Here is a 24,995-nt window from a genome sequence, read left to right as displayed (position 1 = left end):
GTAAAGTCCTTCATTTTATATAATGAATGCATATTTTTACTTCAATTGGAGAGTTCATAGAGGGGAGTATTACAAAGAGTCTGCAAGGTCTTGGCATTTTGTTGCTGCTCTGATGGATTTGATTCACTGTCTCGGGTGGGTGTAATGAGGAGTTGAAATTTCTCATGCACAGAGGGTAGCAGTTTCTGCAGTATATGGATTTACAACACATAATTATTACTGGCTGCCGGCTAATGAAGAAATACTGGACATCAAATGGTGAGTTTCCAAATCAAAAAGTACTTTGTGGATACACATTTCTGATCGACACTGGAGACACGCTGCTAAGTTTTGTTATCTTCCAGCAGTATGTTCTCCAACGAAAGTAACATAATAAATCTTTCAAAAACTTTCATGTAAGGGCTGAACAGTTTTGAACTGCAGCTACTGCTCTAACCATAGCTCTTTCGAATGGTACAAGCAAAGCTTTTACGTATTTATTGACAGAACTGAACTACGTTATTTATTAACACTTTTTCATCTGAGCGTACTCTCCAATAACATATATTCCCGGATAACTACACATATCAGCAGACGCGAAGAATACAAGTCAGTTTTAATATAGTACAGTATCAGTATGACTTGACTGTACAGCGCCAAGCGACCTGGGTCATATTTCTTAGCATTGAAGTTAGACCTTGACTTGTTAGAGACTCCTGTGCTTGACCACCAGCAAGAGATGATGTACTACTCTTCATGGCGTGTCATCTATCTTGATGCCACCCACTCCAACCAGGCGATCACCACCACACGGGTGCCACCCAACCGCAGCAAAGGCCACCTGGGAGGGTAGCCATTGCTGGGAATCCCGATGACACAGGGTGACTGTCATTTACTCCTTGGCATACATACGGCGAAGGCATCAGCAGAGTGACCCCTGTGTAGTCAGGGGGCTACAACCAACAGGGTACATGGCGGCCCCACCACAACAGACTGGCTACTGTGCTGGATATGAGGCGCAAACGAGCTAAGAAGTCCATTATCATCAACAGTGCAGAAAGCTATACTGCACAGAGGATGGAGGAAAACGCACCTCGCTGGAGAATGAGCGGAAGTGCAGATCCACATTGACGAAGGATGCGAGAGGTCTTGATGGACATTATGCACCATGTAAGGCCAGTTCTCCAATTGGCTCATTCTTTGTGAAAATTTTGAAAAATGGAGTCAACACTGCAGGGGACAATCACATAAATGCCAAAACACGTGAGACGACTCCTAGTCACCTCTTACAACAGGCAGGAATACCTCAGAACTATTCTAACCCCCGGACCTACGGGGGGGGGGGGGGGGGGGGGGCCTTCAGTGGAGTGGATAGTTAGCCTACAACTGTGAAACAAGACAGATCCTGGAGAAGCAGACAGTGCTGTGGAGCAGCAGAGCAGTGCAACAGTCAATAGGTGTGTGGCCGGTTGTCACGTGGACATCATATGGCTGGCGCAGCAGATGGCATTTCCTCCATTTGTGCAGGAGATGTGGCAGCTAGGAGCAGGGAGGAATTGCAAATGAGTGTTTCCTTTATGATGATTCTAAAGCAGGGTATGAGTGACTTACACCACTGAGTGTGTCCACTACCACTACTGCACATGTGCTGGCATTAGCGTGTGACAGCGATCTGCATCTGTCAAAACACAGTGACGCCACGTTGCACCCGTATTAGTAGACAAGTACTTATGCAGTGGTACTTGAAAAGGCATGGCAAGGCTATGGTGCACTCTGATTGCGTTATAATTGTAACTGAATGAAAAAGGCACAGCGAGGCCGTGGAGTGTCTAACAGTGTAAGAGATAAACTGCGTAATTGTGCCACTGGTTAATACTTGATTGTAGGTTAGCTTGTTGTGTCCGTGTAAATTGTGTTGCCTGTCTGGTGTGTGGTTAAGGGTTGGTTATTTGGGGGAAGAGATCAAACTGTGAGGTCATCGGTCTCATAGGATTAGGGAAGGACAGGGAAGGAAGTCGGCCATGCCCTTTCAAAGGAACCATCCAGGCATTTAGGTAAATCACAGAAAACCTAAATCAGAATGGCCAGATGCTGTGGTTAAGGTGTTGGTTGTAGTAGGGTGATGCATTTTCTGATGGGTTAGCATTGTTGTGCAGTATTACTTCTGTGTCCTTTTAAAGTTAGTTTCTGTGGACTGAAAACATATTTTTTATGAATGACATGCATATATATATATATATATATATATATATATATATATATATATATATATAATAGAGGGAAACGTTCCACGTGGGAAAATATATTTAAAAAGAAAGATGATGAGACTTACCCAACAAAAGCGCTGGCAGGTCGATAGACACACAAATAAACACAAACATACACACAAAACTCTAGCTTTCGCAACCAATGGTTGCCTCGTCAGGAAAGAGGGAAGGAGAAGGAAAGACAAAAGGATTGGGTTTTAAGGGAGAGGGTAAGGAGTCATTCCAATCCCGGGAGCGGAAAGACTTACCTTGGGGGGAAAAAAGTACAGGTTTACACTCGCACACACACACATATCCATCCACACATACACAGACACAAGCAGACATTTGTAAAGGCAAAGAGTTTGGGCAGAGATGTCAGTCGGGACGGAAATACAGAGGCAAAGATGATGTTGAAAGACAGGTGAGGTATGAGCGGCGGCAGATTGAAATTAGCGGAGATTGAGGCCTGGCGGATAGCGAGAAGAGAGGATATGCTGAAGGGCAAGTTCCCATCTCCGGAGTTCTGACAGGTTGGTGTTAGTGGGAAGTATCCAGATAACCCGGACGGTGTAACACTGTGCCAAGATGTGCTGGCCGTGCACCAAGGCATGTTTAGCCACAGGGTGATCCTCATTACCAACAAACACTGTCTGCCTGTGTCCATTCATGCGAATGGACAGTTTGTTGCTGGTCATTCCCACATAGAATGCATCACAGTGTAGGCAGGTCAGTTGGTAGATCACGTGGGTGCTTTCACACGTGGCTCTGCCTTTGATCGTGTACACCTTCCGGGTTACAGGACTGGAATAGGTGGTGGTGGGAGGGTGCATGGGACAGGTTTTACACCGGGGGCGGTTACAAGGGTAGGAGCCAGAGGGTAGGGAAGGTGGTTTGGGGATTTCATAGGGATGAACTAAGAGGTTACGAAGGTTAGGTGGACGGCGGAAAGACACTCTTGGTGGAGTGGGGAGGATTTCATGAAGGATGGATCTCATTTCAGGGCAGGATTTGAGGAAGTCGTATCCCTGCTGGAGAGCCACATTCAGAATCTGATCCAGTCCCGGAAAGTATCCTGTCACAAGTGGGGCACTTTTGGGGTTCTTCTGTGGAAGGTTCCGGGTTTGAGGAGATGAGGAAGTGGCTCTGGTTATTTGCTTCTGTACCAGGTCGGGAGGGTAGTTACGGGATGCAAAAGCTGTTTTCAGGTTGTTGGTGTAATGGTTCAAGGATTCCGGACTGGAGCAGATTCGTTTGCCACGAAGACCTAGGCTGTAGGGAAGGGACCGTTTGATGTGGAATGGGTGGCAGCTGTCATAATGGAGGTACTGTTGCTTGTTGGTGGGTTTGATGTGGACGGACGTGTGAAGCTGGCCATTGGACAGGTGGAGGTCAACGTCAAGGAAAGTGGCATGGGATTTAGAGTAGGACCAGGTGAATCTGATGGAACCAAAGGAATTGAGGTTGGAGAGGAAATTCTGGAGTTCTTCTTCACTGTGAGTCCAGATCATGAAAATGTCATCAATAAATCTGTACCAAACTTCGGGTTGGCAGGCCTGGGTAACCAAGAAGGCTTCCTCTAAGCGACCCATGAATAGGTTGGCGTACGAGGGGGCCATCCTGGTACCCATGGCTGTTCCCTTTAATTGTTGGTATGTCTGGCCTTCAAAAGTGAAGAAGTTGTGGGTCAGGATGAAGCTGGCTAAGGTAATGAGGAAAGAGGTTTTAGGTAGGGCGGCAGGTGATCGGCGTGAAAGGAAGTGCTCCATCGCAGCGAGGCCCTGGACATGCGGAATATTTGTGTATAAGGAAGTGGCATCAATGGTTACAAGGATGGTTTCCGGGGGTAACAGACTGGGTAGGGATTCCAGGCGTTCGAGAAAGTGGTTGGTGTCTTTGATGAAGGATGGGAGACTGCATGTAATGGGTTGAAGGTGTTGATCTACGTAGGCAGAGATGCGTTCTGTGGGGGCTTGGTAACCAGCTACAATGGGACGGCCGGGATGATTGGGTTTGTGAATTTTGGGAAGAAGGTAGAAGGTGGGGGTGCGGGGTGTTGGTGGGGTCAGGAGGTTGATGGAGTCAGGTGAAAGGTTTTGTAGGGGGCCTAAGGTTCTGAGGATTCCTTGAAGCTCCGCCTGGACATCAGGAATGGGATTACCATGGCAAACTTTGTAAGTAGTGTTGTCTGAAAGCTGACGCAGTCCCTCAGCCACATACTTCCGACGATCAAGTACCACAGTCGTGGAACCCTTGTCCGCCGGAAGAATGACGATGGATTGGTCAGCCTTCAGATCACGGATAGCCTGGGCTTCAGCAGTGGTGATGTTGGGAGTAGGATTAAGGTTTTTTAAGAAGGATTGAGAGGCAAGGCTGGAAGTCAGAAATTCCTGGAAGGTTAGGAGAGGGTGATTTTGAGGAAGAGGAGGTGGGTCCCGCTGTGACGGAGGACGGAACTGTTCCAGGCATGGTTCAATTTGGATAGTATCTTGGGGAGTTGGATCATTGGGAGTAGGATTAGGATCATTTTTCTTCGTGGCAAAGTGATATTTCCAGCAGAGAGTACGGGTGTAGGACAGTAAATCTTTGACAAGGGCTGTTTGGTTAAATCTGGGAGTGGAGCTGAAGGTGAGGCCTTTGGATAGGACAGAGGTTTCGGATTGGGAGAGAGGTTTGGAGGAGAGGTTAACTACTGAATTGGGGTGTTGTGGTTCCAGATTGTGTTGATTGGAGTTTAGAGGTTTTGGAGGGAGTGGAGCTGGAAGTGGGAGATTGAGTAGATGGGAGAGACTGGGTTTGTGTGCAATGAGAGGAGGTTGAGGTTTGCTGGAAAGGTTGTGAAGGGTGAGTGAGTTGCCTTTCCGGAGGTGGGAAACCAGGAGATTGGATAGTTTTTTAAGGTGGAGGGTGGCATGCTTTTCTAATTTGCGGTTGGCCTGTAGGAGGATGCTCTGAACAACCGGTGTGGATGTGGGAGAGGAAAGATTGAGGACTTTTATTAGGGACAGGAGTTGATGGGTGTGTTGATTGGCTGAGTGGATGTGTAGGTGAAGGATTAGGTGGGTGAGGGCAATGGATTGTTCGGTTTGGAACTGGTATAGGGACTGATGGAAAGAAGGGTTGCAGCCAGAGATGGGAACTTTAAGTGTGAGGCCTTTGGGGGTGATGCCAAATGTCAGACAAGCCTGAGAAAATAAAATATGGGAGTGTAATCTGGCTAGGGCGAAGGCATGTTTGCGGAGGGAATGTAAATAAAACTTAATGGGGTCATTGTGGAGGTGTTGTGAGGGTGACATGGTACTGGAAGGTGGAAAGTGGAACACGAGGCTGAAATGAAAATGAAAATAAATATAAAAATATGTGGGGAGAGATAAAGGTAAAACTAGAAAGCAAATGGAGATCTGTTGTGAAAAAAGGCGAAAAAGGGTTGGTTAGAGCTGGGCTATGTTGATCCTGTGGTGAACTTGTGTAGGTAGATAATGATGTGCACAAAGGTTAGGTGGTTGTGTTGCCGCCAAAACACGTTAAAGGGTGGAGAAATACGGGAAAATTTCGAAAAAACTACGTGAGGATGTATTAAAAGGGTGGTTTGGTGGTGGCAGATTATGGAAATGAAGCTAACAATTGTCTGATGAAGAAATAATGACGTTAAAACCTGTGGGAAGCGGCTAAAAATGATCGATGATGTGAGAAAAACGGAAATGGAAATAAAGCAAAAGATATTAAAACTAGCCGAAAAGGTTGTTTAATAGCTGAAAGGAACTGTTTGTGAACTGGAAACGGTGGATTTTATAGCAGCGGTAGTGTTGAAAGCGAAAAAAAAAAAATTTTTTGGTTAAGGTTTGGAAGTGGGTTACGTATTATTACGTATTATTGAGTATATATCGGCGGGATAAAATTGTATACTGGATTACGGTAAAAAAGGATCAAGTACCACAGTCGTGGAACCCTTGTCCGCCGGAAGAATGACGATGGATTGGTCAGCCTTCAGATCACGGATAGCCTGGGCTTCAGCAGTGGTGATGTTGGGAGTAGGATTAAGGTTTTTTAAGAAGGATTGAGAGGCAAGGCTGGAAGTCAGAAATTCCTGGAAGGTTAGGAGAGGGTGATTTTGAGGAAGAATATATTTTCCCACGTGGGAATATATTTTCCCACGTGGAACGTTTCCCTCTATTATATTCGTATCATTAATTTGAATCCAACAATCACGTTTGTTATTGTTATTGTTATTGTCACTGTTACATTTCGTAGTCTTTTCTGTCATCTTATTTCCTCCTCCTGTTTTTGCCAGCAGTTTTACTTTCTATTCACCTTCTCCTTTTTTACCGTAATCCAGTATACAATTTTATCCCGCCGATATATACTCAATAATACGTAATAATACGTAACCCACTTCCAAACCTTAATCAAAAAAATTTTTTTTCCGCTTTCAACACTACCGCTGCTATAAAATCCACCGTTTCCAGTTCACAAACAGTTCCTTTCAGCTATTAAACAACCTTTTCGGCTAGTTTTAATATCTTTTGCTTTATTTCCATTTCCGTTTTTCTCACATCATCAATCATTTTTAGCCGCTTCCCACAGGTTTTAACGTCATTATTTCTTCATCAGACAATTGTTAGCTTCATTTCCATAATCTGCCACCACCAAACCACCCTTTTAATACATCCTCACGTAGTTTTTTCGAAATTTTCCCGTATTTCTCCACCCTTTAACGTGTTTTGGCGGCAACACAACCACCTAACCTTTGTGCACATCATTATCTACCTACACAAGTTCACCACAGGATCAACATAGCCCAGCTCTAACCAACCCTTTTTCGCCTTTTTTCACAACAGATCTCCATTTGCTTTCTAGTTTTACCTTTATCTCTCCCCACATATTTTTATATTTATTTTCATTTTCATTTCAGCCTCGTGTTCCACTTTCCACCTTCCAGTACCATGTCACCCTCACAACACCTCCACAATGACCCCATTAAGTTTTATTTACATTCCCTCCGCAAACATGCCTTCGCCCTAGCCAGATTACACTCCCATATTTTATTTTCTCAGGCTTGTCTGACATTTGGCATCACCCCCAAAGGCCTCACACTTAAAGTTCCCATCTCTGGCTGCAACCCTTCTTTCCATCAGTCCCTATACCAGTTCCAAACCGAACAATCCATTGCCCTCACCCACCTAATCCTTCACCTACACATCCACTCAGCCAATCAACACACCCATCAACTCCTGTCCCTAATAAAAGTCCTCAATCTTTCCTCTCCCACATCCACACCGGTTGTTCAGAGCATCCTCCTACAGGCCAACCGCAAATTAGAAAAGCATGCCACCCTCCACCTTAAAAAACTATCCAATCTCCTGGTTTCCCACCTCCGGAAAGGCAACTCACTCACCCTTCACAACCTTTCCAGCAAACCTCAACCTCCTCTCATTGCACACAAACCCAGTCTCTCCCATCTACTCAATCTCCCACTTCCAGCTCCACTCCCTCCAAAACCTCAAAACTCCAATCAACACAATCTGGAACCACAACACCCCAATTCAGTAGTTAACCTCTCCTCCAAACCTCTCTCCCAATCCGAAACCTCTGTCCTATCCAAAGGCCTCACCTTCAGCTCCACTCCCAGATTTAACCAAACAGCCCTTGTCAAAGATTTACTGTCCTACACCCGTACTCTCTGCTGGAAATATCACTTTGCCACGAAGAAAAATGATCCTAATCCTACTCCCAATGATCCAACTCCCCAAGATACTATCCAAATTGAACCATGCCTGGAACAGTTCCGTCCTCCGTCACAGCGGGACCCACCTCCTCTTCCTCAAAATCACCCTCTCCTAACCTTCCAGGAATTTCTGACTTCCAGCCTTGCCTCTCAATCCTTCTTAAAAAACCTTAATCCTACTCCCAACATCACCACTGCTGAAGCCCAGGCTATCCGTGATCTGAAGGCTGACCAATCCATCGTCATTCTTCCGGCGGACAAGGGTTCCACGACTGTGGTACTTGATCGTCGGAAGTATGTGGCTGAGGGACTGCGTCAGCTTTCAGACAACACTACTTACAAAGTTTGCCATGGTAATCCCATTCCTGATGTCCAGGCGGAGCTTCAAGGAATCCTCAGAACCTTAGGCCCCCTACAAAACCTTTCACCTGACTCCATCAACCTCCTGACCCCACCAACACCCCGCACCCCCATCTTCTACCTTCTTCCCAAAATTCACAAACCCAATCATCCCGGCCGTCCCATTGTAGCTGGTTACCAAGCCCCCACAGAACGCATCTCTGCCTACGTAGATCAACACCTTCAACCCATTACATGCAGTCTCCCATCCTTCATCAAAGACACCAACCACTTTCTCGAACGCCTGGAATCCCTACCCAGTCTGTTACCCCCGGAAACCATCCTTGTAACCATTGATGCCACTTCCTTATACACAAATATTCCGCATGTCCAGGGCCTCGCTGCGATGGAGCACTTCCTTTCACGCCGATCACCTGCCGCCCTACCTAAAACCTCTTTCCTCATTACCTTAGCCAGCTTCATCCTGACCCACAACTTCTTCACTTTTGAAGGCCAGACATACCAACAATTAAAGGGAACAGCCATGGGTACCAGGATGGCCCCCTCGTACGCCAACCTATTCATGGGTCGCTTAGAGGAAGCCTTCTTGGTTACCCAGGCCTGCCAACCCGAAGTTTGGTACAGATTTATTGATGACATTTTCATGATCTGGACTCACAGTGAAGAAGAACTCCAGAATTTCCTCTCCAACCTCAATTCCTTTGGTTCCATCAGATTCACCTGGTCCTACTCTAAATCCCATGCCACTTTCCTTGACGTTGACCTCCACCTGTCCAATGGCCAGCTTCACACGTCCGTCCACATCAAACCCACCAACAAGCAACAGTACCTCCATTATGACAGCTGCCACCCATTCCACATCAAACGGTCCCTTCCCTACAGCCTAGGTCTTCGTGGCAAACGAATCTGCTCCAGTCCGGAATCCTTGAACCATTACACCAACAACCTGAAAACAGCTTTTGCATCCCGTAACTACCCTCCCGACCTGGTACAGAAGCAAATAACCAGAGCCACTTCCTCATCTCCTCAAACCCGGAACCTTCCACAGAAGAACCCCAAAAGTGCCCCACTTGTGACAGGATACTTTCCGGGACTGGATCAGATTCTGAATGTGGCTCTCCAGCAGGGATACGACTTCCTCAAATCCTGCCCTGAAATGAGATCCATCCTTCATGAAATCCTCCCCACTCCACCAAGAGTGTCTTTCCGCCGTCCACCTAACCTTCGTAACCTCTTAGTTCATCCCTATGAAATCCCCAAACCACCTTCCCTACCCTCTGGCTCCTACCCTTGTAACCGCCCCCGGTGTAAAACCTGTCCCATGCACCCTCCCACCACCACCTATTCCAGTCCTGTAACCCGGAAGGTGTACACGATCAAAGGCAGAGCCACGTGTGAAAGCACCCACGTGATCTACCAACTGACCTGCCTACACTGTGATGCATTCTATGTGGGAATGACCAGCAACAAACTGTCCATTCGCATGAATGGACACAGGCAGACAGTGTTTGTTGGTAATGAGGATCACCCTGTGGCTAAACATGCCTTGGTGCACGGCCAGCACATCTTGGCACAGTGTTACACCGTCCGGGTTATCTGGATACTTCCCACTAACACCAACCTGTCAGAACTCCGGAGATGGGAACTTGCCCTTCAGCATATCCTCTCTTCTCGCTATCCGCCAGGCCTCAATCTCCGCTAATTTCAATCTGCCGCCGCTCATACCTCACCTGTCTTTCAACATCATCTTTGCCTCTGTATTTCCGTCCCGACTGACATCTCTGCCCAAACTCTTTGCCTTTACAAATGTCTGCTTGTGTCTGTGTATGTGTGGATGGATATGTGTGTGTGTGCGAGTGTAAACCTGTACTTTTTTCCCCCCCAAGGTAAGTCTTTCCGCTCCCGGGATTGGAATGACTCCTTACCCTCTCCCTTAAAACCCAATCCTTTTGTCTTTCCTTCTCCTTCCCTCTTTCCTGACGAGGCAACCATTGGTTGCGAAAGCTAGAGTTTTGTGTGTATGTTTGTGTTTATTTGTGTGTCTATCGACCTGCCAGCGCTTTTGTTGGGTAAGTCTCATCATCTTTCTTTTTAAATATATTTTCCCACGTGGAACGTTTCCCTCTATTATATTCATATCATTAATTTGAATCCAACAATCACGTTTGTTATTGTTATTGTTATTGTCACTGTTACATTTCGTAGTCTTTTCTGTCATCTTATTTCCTCCTCCTGTTTTTGCCAGCAGTTTTACTTTCTATTCACCTTCTCCTTTTTTACCGTAATCCAGTATACAATTTTATCCCGCCGATATATACTCAATAATACGTAATAATACGTAACCCACTTCCAAACCTTAACCAAAAAATTTTTTTTTTTTCGCTTTCAACACTACCGCTGCTATAAAATCCACCGTTTCCAGTTCACAAACAGTTCCTTTCAGCTATTAAACAACCTTTTCGGCTAGTTTTAATATCTTTTGCTTTATTTCCATTTCCGTTTTTCTCACATCATCGATCATTTTTAGCCGCTTCCCACAGGTTTTAACGTCATTATTTCTTCATCAGACAATTGTTAGCTTCATTTCCATAATCTGCCACCACCAAACCACCCTTTTAATACATCCTCACGTAGTTTTTTCGAAATTTTCCCGTATTTCTCCACCCTTTAACGTGTTTTGGCGGCAACACAACCACCTAACCTTTGTGCACATCATTATCTACCTACACAAGTTCACCACAGGATCAACATAGCCCAGCTCTAACCAACCCTTTTTCGCCTTTTTTCACAACAGATCTCCATTTGCTTTCTAGTTTTACCTTTATCTCTCCCCACATATTTTTATATTTATTTTCATTTTCATTTCAGCCTCGTGTTCCACTTTCCACCTTCCAGTACCATGTCACCCTCACAACACCTCCACAATGACCCCATTAAGTTTTATTTACATTCCCTCCGCAAACATGCCTTCGCCCTAGCCAGATTACACTCCCATATTTTATTTTCTCAGGCTTGTCTGACATTTGGCATCACCCCCAAAGGCCTCACACTTAAAGTTCCCATCTCTGGCTGCAACCCTTCTTTCCATCAGTCCCTATACCAGTTCCAAACCGAACAATCCATTGCCCTCACCCACCTAATCCTTCACCTACACATCCACTCAGCCAATCAACACACCCATCAACTCCTGTCCCTAATAAAAGTCCTCAATCTTTCCTCTCCCACATCCACACCGGTTGTTCAGAGCATCCTCCTACAGGCCAACCGCAAATTAGAAAAGCATGCCACCCTCCACCTTAAAAAACTATCCAATCTCCTGGTTTCCCACCTCCGGAAAGGCAACTCACTCACCCTTCACAACCTTTCCAGCAAACCTCAACCTCCTCTCATTGCACACAAACCCAGTCTCTCCCATCTACTCAATCTCCCACTTCCAGCTCCACTCCCTCCAAAACCTCTAAACTCCAATCAACACAATCTGGAACCACAACACCCCAATTCAGTAGTTAACCTCTCCTCCAAACCTCTCTCCCAATCCGAAACCTCTGTCCTATCCAAAGGCCTCACCTTCGGCCCCACTCCCAGATTTAACCAAACAGCCCTTGTCAAAGATTTACTGTCCTACACCCGTACTCTCTGCTGGAAATATCACTTTGCCACGAAGAAAAATGATCCTAATCCTACTCCCAATGATCCAACTCCCCAAGATACTATCCAAATTGAACCATGCCTGGAACAGTTCCGTCCTCCGTCACAGCGGGACCCACCTCCTCTTCCTCAAAATCACCCTCTCCTAACCTTCCAGGAATTTCTGACTTCCAGCCTTGCCTCTCAATCCTTCTTAAAAAACCTTAATCCTACTCCCAACATCACCACTGCTGAAGCCCAGGCTATCCGTGATCTGAAGGCTGACCAATCCATCGTCATTCTTCCGGCGGACAAGGGTTCCACGACTGTGGTACTTGATCGTCGGAAGTATGTGGCTGAGGGACTGCGTCAGCTTTCAGACAACACTACTTACAAAGTTTGCCATGGTAATCCCATTCCTGATGTCCAGGCGGAGCTTCAAGGAATCCTCAGAACCTTAGGCCCCCTACAAAACCTTTCACCTGACTCCATCAACCTCCTGACCCCACCAACACCCCGCACCCCCACCTTCTACCTTCTTCCCAAAATTCACAAACCCAATCATCCCGGCCGTCCCATTGTAGCTGGTTACCAAGCCCCCACAGAACGCATCTCTGCCTACGTAGATCAACACCTTCAACCCATTACATGCAGTCTCCCATCCTTCATCAAAGACACCAACCACTTTCTCGAACGCCTGGAATCCCTACCCAGTCTGTTACCCCCGGAAACCATCCTTGTAACCATTGATGCCACTTCCTTATACACAAATATTCCGCATGTCCAGGGCCTCGCTGCGATGGAGCACTTCCTTTCACGCCGATCACCTGCCGCCCTACCTAAAACCTCTTTCCTCATTACCTTAGCCAGCTTCATCCTGACCCACAACTTCTTCACTTTTGAAGGCCAGACATACCAACAATTAAAGGGAACAGCCATGGGTACCAGGATGGCCCCCTCGTACGCCAACCTATTCATGGGTCGCTTAGAGGAAGCCTTCTTGGTTACCCAGGCCTGCCAACCCGAAGTTTGGTACAGATTTATTGATGACATTTTCATGATCTGGACTCACAGTGAAGAAGAACTCCAGAATTTCCTCTCCAACCTCAATTCCTTTGGTTCCATCAGATTCACCTGGTCCTACTCTAAATCCCATGCCACTTTCCTTGACGTTGACCTCCACCTGTCCAATGGCCAGCTTCACACGTCCGTCCACATCAAACCCACCAACAAGCAACAGTACCTCCATTATGACAGCTGCCACCCATTCCACATCAAACGGTCCCTTCCCTACAGCCTAGGTCTTCGTGGCAAACGAATCTGCTCCAGTCCGGAATCCTTGAACCATTACACCAACAACCTGAAAACAGCTTTTGCATCCCGTAACTACCCTCCCGACCTGGTACAGAAGCAAATAACCAGAGCCACTTCCTCATCTCCTCAAACCCGGAACCTTCCACAGAAGAACCCCAAAAGTGCCCCACTTGTGACAGGATACTTTCCGGGACTGGATCAGATTCTGAATGTGGCTCTCCAGCAGGGATACGACTTCCTCAAATCCTGCCCTGAAATGAGATCCATCCTTCATGAAATCCTCCCCACTCCACCAAGAGTGTCTTTCCGCCGTCCACCTAACCTTCGTAACCTCTTAGTTCATCCCTATGAAATCCCCAAACCACCTTCCCTACCCTCTGGCTCCTACCCTTGTAACCGCCCCCGGTGTAAAACCTGTCCCATGCACCCTCCCACCACCACCTATTCCAGTCCTGTAACCCGGAAGGTGTACACGATCAAAGGCAGAGCCACGTGTGAAAGCACCCACGTGATCTACCAACTGACCTGCCTACACTGTGATGCATTCTATGTGGGAATGACCAGCAACAAACTGTCCATTCGCATGAATGGACACAGGCAGACAGTGTTTGTTGGTAATGAGGATCACCCTGTGGCTAAACATGCCTTGGTGCACGGCCAGCACATCTTGGCACAGTGTTACACCGTCCGGGTTATCTGGATACTTCCCACTAACACCAACCTGTCAGAACTCCGGAGATGGGAACTTGCCCTTCAGCATATCCTCTCTTCTCGCTATCCGCCAGGCCTCAATCTCCGCTAATTTCAATCTGCCGCCGCTCATACCTCACCTGTCTTTCAACATCATCTTTGCCTCTGTATTTCCGTCCCGACTGACATCTCTGCCCAAACTCTTTGCCTTTACAAATGTCTGCTTGTGTCTGTGTATGTGTGGATGGATATGTGTGTGTGTGCGAGTGTAAACCTGTACTTTTTTCCCCCCAAGGTAAGTCTTTCCGCTCCCGGGATTGGAATGACTCCTTACCCTCTCCCTTAAAACCCAATCCTTTTGTCTTTCCTTCTCCTTCCCTCTTTCCTGACGAGGCAACCATTGGTTGCGAAAGCTAGAGTTTTGTGTGTATGTTTGTGTTTATTTGTGTGTCTATCGACCTGCCAGCGCTTTTGTTATATATATATATATATATATATATATATATATATATATATAGGTTTTGGTGTAATGCTTCAGGGATTCCGGACTGGAGCAGATTCGTTTGCCACGAAGACCTAGGCTGTAGGGAAGGGACCGTTTGATGTGGAATGGGTGGCAGATGTCGTAATTGAGGTACTGTTGCTTGTTGGTGGGTTTTGATGTGGACGGACGTGTGAAGCTGGCCATTGGACAGGTGAAGGTCAACATCAAGGAAAGTGGCATGGGATTTGGAGTAGGACCAGGTGAATCTGATGGAACCAAAGGAGTTGAGGTTGGAGAGGAAATTCTGGAGTTCTTCTTCACTGTGAGTCCAGATCATGAAGATGTCATCAATAAATCTGTACCAAACTTTGGGTTGGCAGGCCTGGGTAACCAAGAAGGCTTCCTCTAAGCGACCCATGAATAGGTTGGCGTACAAGGGGGCCATCCTGGTACCCATGGCTGTTCCCTTTAATTGTTGGTATGTCTGGTTTTCAAAAGTGAAGAAGTTGTGGGTCAGGATGAAGCTGGCTAAGGTAATGAGGAAAGATGTTTTAGGTAGGGTGGCAGGTGATCGGCGTGAAAGGAAGTGCTCCATCGCAGCGAGGCCCTGGACGTGCGGGATATTTGTGTATAAGGAAGTGGCATCAATGGTTACAAGGATGGTTTCTGGAGGTAACGGATTGGGTAAGGATTCCAGGCGTTCAAGAAAGTGGTTGGTGTCTTTGATGAAGGATGGGAGACTGCATGTAATGGGTTGAAGGTGTTGATCTACGTAGGCAGAGATACGTTCTGTGGGGGCTTGGTAACCAGCTACAATGGGGCGGCCGGGATGATTGGGTTTGTGAATTTTAGGAAGAAGGTAGAAGGTAGGGGTGCGGGGTGTCGGTGGGGTCAGGAGGTTGATGGAGTCAGGTGAAAGGTTTTGGAGGGGGCCTAAGGTTCTGAGGATTCCTTGAAGCTCTGCCTGGACATCAGGAATGGGATTACCTTGGCAAACTTTGTATGTGGTGTTGTCTGAAAGCTGACGCAGTCCCTCAGCCACATACTCCCGACGATCAAGTACCACGGTTGTGGAACCCTTGTCCGCCGGAAGAATGACGATGGACCGGTCAGCCTTCAGATCACGGATAGCCTGGGCTTCAGCAGTGGTGATGTTGGGAGTAGGATTAAGGTTTTTTAAGAAGGATTGAGAGGCAAGGCTGGAAGTCAGAAATTCCTGGAAGGTTTGGAGAGGGTGATTTTGAGGAAGAGGAGGTGGGTCCCACTGTGACGGAGGACGGAACTGTTCCAGGCAGGGTTCAATTTGGATAGTGTCTTGGGGAGTTGGATCATTAGGGGTAGGATTAGGATCATTTTTCTTCGTGGCAAAGTGATACTTCCAGCAGAGAGTACGAGTGTAGGACAGTAAATCTTTGACGAGGGCTGTTTGGTTGAATCTGGGAGTGGGGCTGAAGGTGAGGCCTTTGGATAGGACAGAGGTTTCGGATTGGGAGAGAGGTTTGGAGGAAAGGTTAACTACTGAATTAGGGTGTTGTGGTGCCCGATTGTGTTGATCGGAATTTTGAGGTTTTGGAGGGAGTGGAGCTGGAAGTGGGAGATTGAGTAGATGGGAGAGACTGGGTTTGTGTGCAATGAGAGGTGGTTGAGGTTTGCTGGAAAGGTTGTGAAGGGTGAGTGAGTTGCCTTTCCGGAGGTGGGAAACCAGGAGATTGGATAGTTTTTTGAGGTGAAGGGTGGCATGCTGTTCTAATTGGCGGTTGGCCTGTAGGAGGATGCTCTGAATAGCCGGTGTGGATGTGGGAGAGGAAAGATTGAGGACTTTTATTAAGGATAGGAGTTGACGGGTGTGTTCATTGGCTGAGTTGATGTGTAGGTGAAGGATTAGGTGGGTGAGGGCAATGGATTGTTCAGGTTGGAACTGGTATAGGGACTGATGGAAAGAAGGGTTGCAGCCAGAGATGGGAACTTTAAGTGTGAGGCCTTTGGGGGTTATGCCAAATTTCAGACAAGCCTGAGAAAATAAAATATGTGAGCGTAATCTGGCTAGGGTGAAGGCATGTTTGCGGAGGGAATGTAAATAAAACTTAATGGGGTCATTGTGGGGGTGTTGTGAGGGTGACATGGTATTAGAAGGTGGAGAGTTTAACATGAGGTTGAAATGAAAAAGAAAGATAGAAATATATGGGGAGAGATAAAAGTGAACTAGAAAGCAATTGGAGATCTGGTATGAAAAAAGACGAAAAAGTGTTGGTTAAGTTGATCCTGTGGTGAGCTTGGGTTGGTAGACAGCGATGTGCAAAAAGGTTAGGCGGTTGTGTTGCCGCTAAATCACGTTAAAGGACGGAGAAATTCAGGAAAATTTCGAAAAAACGTATTAAAGGAGTGGTGTTGTGGTGAAAGATTACGAAAATGGGGCTAACAATTGTAGAAATAATGACGTTAAAACCTGTGGGGAGCGGCTAAAATGATCAGTGAAGTGCGAAAAACGGAAGTGGAAATAAAGTTAAAGTTATTAGAACTAGCCGAAATGGTTGTTAAATACGTGAAAGCAGCTGTTATTGAACTAGAAACGGTGGATTTTATAGCAGCGGTAGTGTTGAAGGCGGAAAATAAAATTTTTTGGTTATGGTTGGGAAGTGGGTTACGTATTGTTGAGCATATATAGGCGGGATAAAATTGTATAGTAGATTACGGTAAAAGGGGAAGGTGAATACAAAGTGAAACTACTGGTAAAAAACAGAAAGAGAAAATAAAGAGAAAAAAGAGAAGTAAGACGACAGGAAAGATTTCGAAATGCAAAGGCGACAATAACAAACGTAATTGTTGGGTTCAAATTAATGATATGGTTATAATAGAAGGAAACATTCCACGAAGGAAAAATATACCTAAAAACAAAGATGATGTGACTTACCAAATGAAAGTGCTGGCAAGTCGACAGACACACAAACGAACACAAACATACACACAAAATTCAAGCTTTCGCAACAAACAGTTGCCTCATCAGGAAAGAGGGAAGGAGAGGGAAAGACGAAAGGATGTGGGTTTTAAGGGAGAGGGTAAGGAGTCATTCCAGTCCCAGGAGCGGAAAGACTTACCTTAGGGGGAAAAAAGGACGGGTATACACTCGCACACATACACATATCCATCCACACATATACAGACACAAGCAGACATATTTAAAGACAAAGAGTTTGGGCAGAGATGTCAGTCGAGGCAGAAGTGCAGAGGCAAAGATGTTGATGAATGACAGGTGAGGTATGAGTGGCGGAAATTTGAAATTAGCGGAAATTGAGGCCTGGTGGATGACGGGAAGAGAGGATATATTGAAGAGCAAGTTCCCATCTCCGGAGTTCGGATAGGTTGGTGTTAGTAGGAAGTATCCAGATAACCCGGACGGTGTAACACTGCGCCAAGATGTGCTGGTCGTGCACCAAGGCATGTTTAGCCACAGGGTGATCCTCATTACCAACAAACACTGTCTGCCTGTGTCCATTCATGCGGATGGACAGTTTGTTGCTGGTCATTCCCACATAGAATGCATCACAGTGTAGGCAGGTCAGTTGGTAGATCACGTGGGTGCTTTCACACGTGGCTCTGCCTTTGATTGTGTACACCTTCCGGGTTACAGAACTGGAGTAGGTGGTGGTGGGAGGGTGCATGGGACAGGTTTTACACCGGGGGCGGTTACAAGGGTAGGAGCCAGAGGGTAGGGAAGGTGGTGTGGAGATTTCATAGGGATGAACTAAGAGGTTACGAAGGTTAGGTGGACGGCGGAAAGACACTCTTGGTGGAGTGGGGAGGATTTCATGAAGGATGGATCTCATTTCAGGGCAGGATTTGAGGAAGTCGTATCCCTGCTGGAGAGCCACATTCAGAATCTGATCCAGTCCCGGAAAGTATCCTGTCACAAGTGGGGCACTTTTGTGGTTCTTCTGTGAGAGGTTCTGGGTTTGAGAGGATGAGGAAGTGGCTCTGGTTATTTGCTTCTGTACCAGGTCGGGATGGTAGTTGCGGGATGCGAAAGCTGTTGTCAGGTTTTGGTGTAATGCTTCAGGGATTCCGGACTGGAGCAGATTCGTTTGCCACGAAGACCTAGGCTGTAGGGAAGGGACCGTTTGATGTGGAATGGGTGGCAGCTGTCGTAATTGAGGTACTGTTGCTTGTTGGTGGGTTTGATGTGGACGGACGTGTGAAGCTGGCCATTGGACAGGTGAAGGTCAACATCAAGGAAAGTGGCATGGGATTTGGAGTAGGACCAGGTGAATCTGATGGAACCAAAGGAGTTGAGGTTGGAGAGGAAATTCTGGAGTTCTTCTTCACTGTGAGTCCAGATCATGAAGATGTCATCAATAAATCTGTACCAAACTTTGGGTTGGCAGGCCTGGGTAACCAAGAAGGCTTCCTCTAAGCGACCCATGAATAGGTTGGCGTACGAGGGGGCCATCCTGGTACCCATGGCTGTTCCCTTTAATTGTTGGTATGTCTGGTTTTCAAAAGTGAAGAAGTTGTGGGTCAGGATGAAGCTGGCTAAGGTAATGAGGAAAGATGTTTTAGGTAGGGTGGCAGGTGATCGGCGTGAAAGGAAGTGCTCCATTGCAGCGAGGCCCTGGACGTGCGGGATATTTGTGTATAAGGAAGTGGCATCAATGGTTACAAGGATGGTTTCTGGGGGTAACGGATTGGGTAAGGATTCCAGGCGTTCAAGAAAGTGGTTGGTGTCTTTGATGAAGGATGGGAGACTGCATGTAATGGGTTGAAGGTGTTGATCTACGTAGGCAGAGATACGTTCTGTGGGGGCTTGGTAACCAGCTACAATGGGGTGGCCGGGATGATTGGGTTTGTGAATTTTAGGAAGAAGGTAGAAGGTAGGGGTGCGGGGTGTCGGTGGGGTCAGGAGGTTGATGGAGTCAGGTGAAAGGTTTTGTAGGGGGCCTAAGGTTCTGAGGATTCCTTGAAGCTCTGCCTGGACATCAGGAATGGGATTACCTTGGCAAACTTTGTATGTGGTGTTGTCTGAAAGCTGACGCAGTCCCTCAGCCACATACTCCCGACGATCAAGTACCACGGTTGTGGAACCCTTGTCCGCCGGAAGAATGACGATGGACCGGTCAGCCTTCAGATCACGGATAGCCTGGGCTTCAGCAGTGGTGATGTTGGGAGTAGGATTAAGGTTTTTTAAGAAGGATTGAGAGGCAAGGCTGGAAGTCAGAAATTCCTGGAAGGTTTGGAGAGGGTGATTTTGAGGAAGAGGAGGTGGGTCCCGCTGTGACGGAGGACGGAACTGTTCCAGGCAGGGTTCAATTTGGATAGTGTCTTGGGGAGTTGGATCATTAGGGGTAGGATTAGGATCATTTTTCTTCGTGGCAAAGTGATACTTCCAGCAGAGAGTACGAGTGTAGGACAGTAAATCTTTGACTAGGGCTGTTTGGTTGAATCTGGGAGTGGGGCTGAAGGTGAGGCCTTTGGATAGGACAGAGGTTTCGGATTGGGAGAGAGGTTTGGAGGAAAGGTTAACTACTGAATTAGGGTGTTGTGATGCCAGATTGTGTTGATCGGAATTTTGAGGTTTTGGAGGGAGTGGAGCTGGAAGTGGGAGATTGAGTAGATGGGAGAGACTGGGTTTGTGTGCAATGAGAGGTGGTTGAGGTTTGCTGGAAAGGTTGTGAAGGGTGAGTGAGTTGCCTTTCCGGAGGTGGGAAACCAGGAGATTGGATAGTTTTTTGAGGTGAAGGGTGGCATGCTGTTCTAATTGGCGGTTGGCCTGTAGGAGGATGCTCTGAATAGCCGGTGTGGATGTGGGAGAGGAAAGATTGAGGACTTTTATTAAGGATAGGAGTTGACGGGTGCGTTCATTGGCTGAGTTGATGTGTAGGTGAAGGATTAGGTGGGTGAGGGCAATGGATTGTTCAGTTTGGAACTGGTATAGGGACTGATGGAAAGAAGGGTTGCAGCCAGAGATGGGAACTTTAAGTGTGAGGCCTTTGGGGGTTATGCCAAATTTCAGACAAGCCTGAGAAAATAAAATATGTGAGCGTAATCTGGCTAGGGTGAAGGCATGTTTGCGGAGGGAATGTAAATAAAACTTAATGGGGTCATTGTGGGGGTGTTGTGAGGGTGACATGGTATTACAAGGTGGAGAGTTTAACATGAGGTTGAAATGAAAAAGAAAGATAGAAATATATGGGGAGAGATAAAGGTGAACTAGAAAGCAATTGGAGATCTGGTATGAAAAAAGACGAAAAAGTGTTGGTTAAGTTGATCCTGTGGTGAACTTGGGTTGGTAGACAGCGATGTGCAAAAAGGTTAGGTGGTTGTGTTGCCGCTAAATCACGTTAAAGGACGGAGAAATTCGGGAAAATTTCGAGAAAATTTCGAAAAAACGTACTAAAGGAGTGGTGTTGTGGTGAAAGATTACGAAAATGGGGCTAACAATTGTAGAAATAATGACGTTAAAACTTGTGGGGAGCGGCTAAAAAAATCCGTTACCCCCAGAAACCATCCTTGTAACCATTGATGCCACTTCCTTATACACAAATATCCCGCACATCCAGGGCCTCGCTGCGATGGAGCACTTCCTTTCACACCGATCACCTGCCACCCTACCTAAAACATCTTTCCTCATTACCTTAGCCAGCTTCATCCTGACCCACAACTTCTTCACTTTTGAAAACCAGACATACCAACAATTAAAGGGAACAGCCATGGGTACCAGGATGGCCCCCTCGTACGCCAACCTATTCATGGGTCGCTTAGAGGAAGCCTTCTTGGTTACCCAGGCCTGCCAACCCAAAGTTTGGTACAGATTTATTGATGACATCTTCATGATCTGGACTCACAGTGAAGAAGAACTCCAGAATTTCCTCTCCAACCTCAACTCCTTTGGTTCCATCAGATTCACCTGGTCCTACTCCAAATCCCATGCCACTTTCCTTGATGTTGACCTTCACCTGTCCAATGGCCAGCTTCACACGTCCGTCCACATCAAACCCACCAACAAGCAACAGTACCTCAATTACGACAGCTGCCACCCATTCCACGTCAAATGGTCCCTTCCCTACAACCTAGGTCTTCGTGCCAACGAATCTGCTCCAGTCCGGAATCCCTGAAGCATTACACCAAAACCTGACAACAGCTTTCGCATCCCGCAACTACCCTCCCGACCTGGTACAGAAGCAAATAACCAGAGCCACTTCCTCATCCTCTCAAACCCAGAACCTCTCACAGAAGAACCACAAAAGTGCCCCACTTGTGACAGGATACTTTCCGGGACTGGATCAGATTCTGAATGTGGCTCTCCAGCAGGGATACGACTTCCTCAAATCCTGCCCTGAAATGAGATCCATCCTTCATGAAATCCTCCCCACTCCACCAAGAGTGTCTTTCCGCCGTCCACCTAACCTTCGTAACCTCTTAGTTCATCCCTATGAAATCCCCAAACCACCTTCCCTACCCTCTGGCTCCTACCCTTGTAACCGCCCCCGGTGTAAAACCTGTCCCATGCACCCTCCCACCACCACCTACTCCAGTCCTGTAACCCGGAAGGTGTACACAATCAAAGGCAGAGCCACGTGTGAAAGCACCCACGTGATCTACCAACTGACCTGCCTACACTGTGATGCATTCTATGTGGGAATGACCAGCAACAAACTGTCCATCCGCATGAATTGACACAGGCAGACAGTGTTTGTTGGTAATGAGGATCACCCTGTGGCTAAACATGCCTTGGTGCACGACCAGCACATCTTGGCGCAGTGTTACACCGTCCGGGTTATCTGGATACTTCCTACTAACACCAACCTATCCGAACTCCGGAGATGGGAACTTGCTCTTCAATATATCCTCTCTTCCCGTCATCCACCAGGCCTCAATCTCCGCTAATTTCAAATTTCCGCCACTCATACCTCACCTGTCATTCATCAACATCTTTGCCTCTGCACTTCTGCCTCGACTGACATCTCTGCCCAAACTCTTTGTCTTTAAATATGTCTGCTTGTGTCTGTATATGTGTGGATGGATATGTGTGTGTGTCTGCGAGTGTATACCCGTCCTTTTTTCCCCCTAAGGTAAGTCTTTCCGCTCCCGGGACTGGAATGACTCCTTACCCTCTCCCTTAAAACCCACATCCTTTCGTCTTTCCCTCTCCTTCCCTCTTTCCTGATGAGGCAACAGTTTGTTGCGAAAGCTTGAATTTTGTGTGTATGTTTGTGTGTCTGTCGACCTGCCAGCACTTTCATTTGGTAAGTCACATCATCTTTGTTTTTAGGTGTATATATATATATATATATATATATATATATATATATATATATATATATATATATATTAGGTTAAGTACTATTCTATGTTCTTAGTGTCACCTTTGAATATTTTATTACAGTAAGGCAAGTGTTTGGTTAATGTTTCATTTGAAGTTAATTGATGTGAAAACTGAAAGCATGTGTTTGCCTTGTTTATTTCTATAAGCACTCTGGCACAGGAAATTATTGTTAATAAAACCAAATAGTTGGTGTTTGTCACAGACACACAACCCTTAGCCAAAGACCACTCCCACTGAAATCCTGCACCACAGTTTGATATCCTTGATGTATGCTATGCTCAAAATTAAGCTACCTTCTGGAACAAACTGACACAGGCTGCATACAGTAAATGTTTGAGCATTGGACTGGTATGCAATGAGTGTAGGAGCAGCCATAGTACTTTTGTTACTGTTTGTGTAATCCTTTCAGAATTTGCTTACTGAAGAGCTGCTCCACTGATGATTTCTAGCAGTCACTACTAATGTAACACTGACTCAAGATTGATCCAGTTTCAGTGTAACATCCCCCACGAACACAATAAAACGTATTTCTGAGATGAAGCTAAGATAGGTGAAGTCCTTATTGCAACTTCTGACTTCACAAAATACTTATTCTTGACCATCTACTGTGACTGCACAGATTCAATAGTTCAAATATCAACCTTTTCATAAATCTCAGCATGCTGTGGTTGTCACAGATCTGACTGTACAAATGTACGTAAAACATGCAGGCTATGGGTTAAGTAATGTACATGACAGAATAAACCTTGATTTATTGTATAAGGGAGATTAACTAAACAAGAACACAGAGCATAGAGTTAATAGTTCACTTTTTTTTTTTTTTTTTCATTCACCTGAAATTATACTGAATGACACAGAAACCTACTATTCCCTGGGTTCCACACATAAAAACTGATTGTTTCACATTTAAGACCTTGAGTGGCAGCAGTGTTTACCAACTACCAATGAGACTGATAGACAAATTTATTCCACTGGCCACTTACATTTTTGCAAACCTTACAATAGGAAGTTATAAGTAACTCAGTAAAATGATGGAGGGGAAGAACTGAAGAAAATACGATAGCTGCATGACACAACATACTGACAACTTTTGTAATAAACGAGGTCTCCTCACAAACCAAAACAATATGAAATGTGGTACCATTTTCAGTGAGTTAGGTCACGTATTGGATACTGAAGTACAGTTTTGTACACTCACATGTCAGCAGACATGAGAATACTATCTGTGATATATATTCTTACAGAGTTTGTAATGTTCAGTTATCTACTCTTGTGTGTTGATAAAGGAAAGAAATGCCTCTGATGTCTAGTAATTGCAAACAAGTTTGCAACCATCTACTTATCTCAAGATATTATACTGAGAAGCAATTTAACTGTGGCAAATACTCGATTCACTTCACCAGTGTTGAAAAGTCAACCAAATTATTACAGAATACAAACATACATAAACTGATAGAAATTAGCTTAAAAATTTATGTATTTTTAAGGAGTTATTACCTTTTGACAATTCATCTCTCAGTGAAAAATTTTAGAGGACAGAGTACACACAAAGCATTTTAGGTTACGTCAAAACTGCTGAGTTGGGATACAGCCACAAAGGAAAAAATCATATGGTGAGAGGTCAGGTGAACATGGAGGTCAATGGGAAAAGGCCTCTCTCGTACTGACCATTATGACCATTATCCTAGCAGAATAAAATTTTAAAACAAAGATGAATGTTCTATGACCATTAACATAAATCTTAAAATATAAAAAGATAGATGTAATATTTTGTAATTATACAGTCTTGATTAACAATCTTTCATAAAATATTAGTAACTAAGAATTTTTCTTTGCAATGGGAAAATCCATGATGGCATGTAACAATATTATGAGAAGGAAAGGTGCTACTCACCATATAGCGAAGATGCTGAGTCACAGATAGGCACAACAAAAAGACTTTCACAATTAAAGCTTTCGGCCACTGGCCTTCATCAACAATAGACACACACACACACACACACACACACACACACACAAAAGCAAATGCAACTCACACACACGGCTGCTGTCAAGTGTGTGTTTCAGTTGCCCGAGATTGCCGTCTGTGTGAGTTGTGTTTGCTTGAGTGTGTGTGTTTGTGTGTGCGTATGTGTGTGTATTGTTGATGAGGGCCTATGGCCGAAAGCTTTAATTCAGGGTGTATACGTGGACAAGGAAAAAAAGTTCCCAGATTTCTCCCGGATTTACCGGTTAAAAATACACTTTCTCCCG

At 45.8% G+C, this 24,995-nt stretch overlaps 1 protein-coding gene across 1 annotated transcript in view; it reads right to left on the bottom strand.

Annotated features, from left to right (window-relative positions):
• LOC126170135 (rab5 GDP/GTP exchange factor) overlaps positions 1–24,995 on the bottom strand; it is an 82,620-nt gene that overhangs the window by 32,669 nt on the left and 24,956 nt on the right. The window lies entirely within an intron of this gene.

The sequence above is a fragment of the Schistocerca cancellata genome, chromosome 1 (genome assembly GCF_023864275.1).
Source record: "Schistocerca cancellata isolate TAMUIC-IGC-003103 chromosome 1, iqSchCanc2.1, whole genome shotgun sequence".
NCBI lineage: Eukaryota > Metazoa > Arthropoda > Insecta > Orthoptera > Acrididae > Schistocerca > Schistocerca cancellata.
Note: the sequence above shows the minus strand (reverse complement) of the source record. Positions and strands in the feature narration are given on the sequence as shown.